The sequence below is a fragment of the Cavia porcellus genome, unplaced genomic scaffold (assembly GCF_034190915.1).
Source record: "Cavia porcellus strain 051 isolate PalLab524CR breed Dunkin Hartley unplaced genomic scaffold, mCavPor4.1 scaffold_3, whole genome shotgun sequence".
In the NCBI taxonomy this organism is placed as follows: Eukaryota; Metazoa; Chordata; class Mammalia; order Rodentia; family Caviidae; genus Cavia; species Cavia porcellus.
The window spans coordinates 80,317,509-80,319,866 of record NW_026947486.1 but is presented as its reverse complement, the minus strand read 5'-3'; the positions used below and the strand labels follow the sequence as shown (position 1 = coordinate 80,319,866).

The following is a 2,358-nucleotide window of genomic DNA, read 5'->3' as shown; positions in this document are numbered from 1 at the left end:
TCAGTGCCTGCTCTGCCTCTATGAGACCCTCCTCATTGGGTGGAGTTCTGTCCTTGGCCTCCTCTTTGCCCCGGACCTGGGACTCAGCTCCCTCTGCTGCAGATGCTGGCATCAGAGTCATTTGACACCTGTTCAACAAGAGCCATACTCAAGAGGGCATCAGCACTGATGGCAGAAGCAGAGTCTTCTGACTGGGATCTGAGTAAATCAGGCTCTACTCATCCATCTTTCTGCTAGCAGTGAGAGCTGAACAATCTTCTCTGGAGTTTGAAAATACTGTTTTACAAGGTCCTCTACCCCGAGAGTTGTTCCTTCTAAAGGGTTTGTGATAAGCTTCCCAAAGTTAATCTCTTGTCCTCTTTTTTTTTCTTTTGTTCTCTGTGCCTGAATATATGGATGTCTTTTGGATTAGCTACCTGATTTACAAATTTCTGGCTAAAACGATGAATGTTGAAAGGTTCAAAGCCTCCACTATAGTCTACTCACAATTGTATAAGAGGCTTCTCTGTCGAGAATTTTCTAAACGTTTCAGCAGTTTCAAGCATTTCTTCAGTCTTCTCCACACAGAAGCTCTGTGTTACTGTGTTACTTGGGTTACTTTGGGATTATCTGGGTTAAAAATGTTCAAATGACTAGCCAAAACAAATCTTCCACAAAAAATTATCTCACTGTTTGAAGAAGAATTCTGTGCATATTTATTTTCTTCCCTTCAATGCGCAGCATGCCAGCATGTTTCATCACAGCTTCTCCTGGGTGAAGAAGCAATCACTGAGCTTCTAGGCTGTGAAATGTAAAAGAGTTGTTGTTCATTTTTGGTTGGAGCTGTTTTACACTGCAACCAAATGCTCATGGCCGAGATAACAAGAGAAATGAAGTCGTCCGAAAACTGTTCTGGAATGAAGTTAGTACTTCCATGTTTACCCTTGTTCTGATGAATCACAAACAAGTTAAATCAACAGTTCTCATCTTCTTTTGGTCTCAACATTGTTACTTTTTTATTGACAAGCACTCGATAGAGCCTTTCATCTAGAATGTTTCCTTAACCATAGAGAGGAATTTTTGCGCTTTCTTTTTAAATTAAAATTGGACTAATATCTATCTTCCCAACATACATTGAATGTCCAAAGTGATTTATAAATCCAGCACAACTTAAAATATCCAAGGCACAGAGTGCATCTGCCCCAATGGGGTGGTCAAGATTGCCATGAATACTGTATGCTGGAATTGAAATGATGAGATTGATATCTTGGTAGTTCACTCATGGAAACTTACTAAAACCAAAGCTGACTGACTGATCCCTAATGATTTCAAACTGTACTAGACAATCACCCATACTGTATTTTTTATTTAACAGTAGGAAAATGTGTAATGTTTTTCTTGAGGGCTTATTTTCATGAAAAATATCACCACCTAACAAAATAAATCTACTACATTTTCCTGGGCAAGTCTTAAAAATTTCATCAAGTGTGACAAATGTGTCATTTCCTCTCACTGTATCTTTCTCCATAAATCCAAGATGAATATGGGTTGCAACTAAGATTTCAAATGTATTTTCATCATCAAGTGCATCCTCAGGACTCATTTTTATGGTCCATAGAGCTCCTCTGAGACTAGGTTTCTCTACAGACACCCTTGGGTATTGTGTTCCAGTATGTCAGAAAACTCACTCGATTCCAAATTCTAGCAAATTCTTCATATCCACTGCTATCTCCTATCAGGCAAGAGAGGGTGGGATTCATGAGAAGATCCAGAAGCGTGCCCGAGATCTGTGGGGCCATGAAATTCCTCGTGTGCATTCTTGGATAGGCACTTCTGTGGTTTTTGTGCTGTCCAGATGCTTGTCTTGTGAGATTCACAGCAGAATTACCCTCAAGCCTGAACTTGTAAAAAGGCTATATGTGCATTTTAGTGTGTTGTTATGGTGAAAAAATAATGAAATATATATATATATATATATATATATATATATATATACATGTGTGTGTGTGTGTGTGTATGTACAAGTGTTAGTGTATATTTTATATACTGAGTTTTTTTTTTACAATGTAGTCCCCTCCCTAATTTCTTTTTTATGCTTAATTGGATGTGGAGTGAGGAGGGAACTGGGGTCCTGGCCTGAAGTGAGCCAGGACAGATTAGGCCTTATCAGCTCTCTGTTTTTTTTTTTAGCTTCTCTCTCTGCAGGGGTTTAACTGTTTATTTGCCAGAAACCTCACTGAGGTCCTTTAACTTTCCATACAATCAGAAACTCTCATCCCTTGCTGGTCGGAGTGCGAAATGACTCAGCCACTTTGGAAGATAGTTTGTCAGTTTCTTACAAAGTTAAATACATTCTTACCATCTGATCCAGAAATTTCA

The 2,358-nt window shown here is 39.0% G+C and overlaps 1 pseudogene; it reads right to left on the bottom strand.

Annotated features, from left to right (window-relative positions):
- Positions 1 to 207: 207 nt before the first annotated feature.
- Positions 208 to 1,582, bottom strand: LOC100728320 (double-strand break repair protein MRE11-like; annotated as a pseudogene).
- Between the last annotated feature and the right edge of the window lie 776 nt (positions 1,583 to 2,358).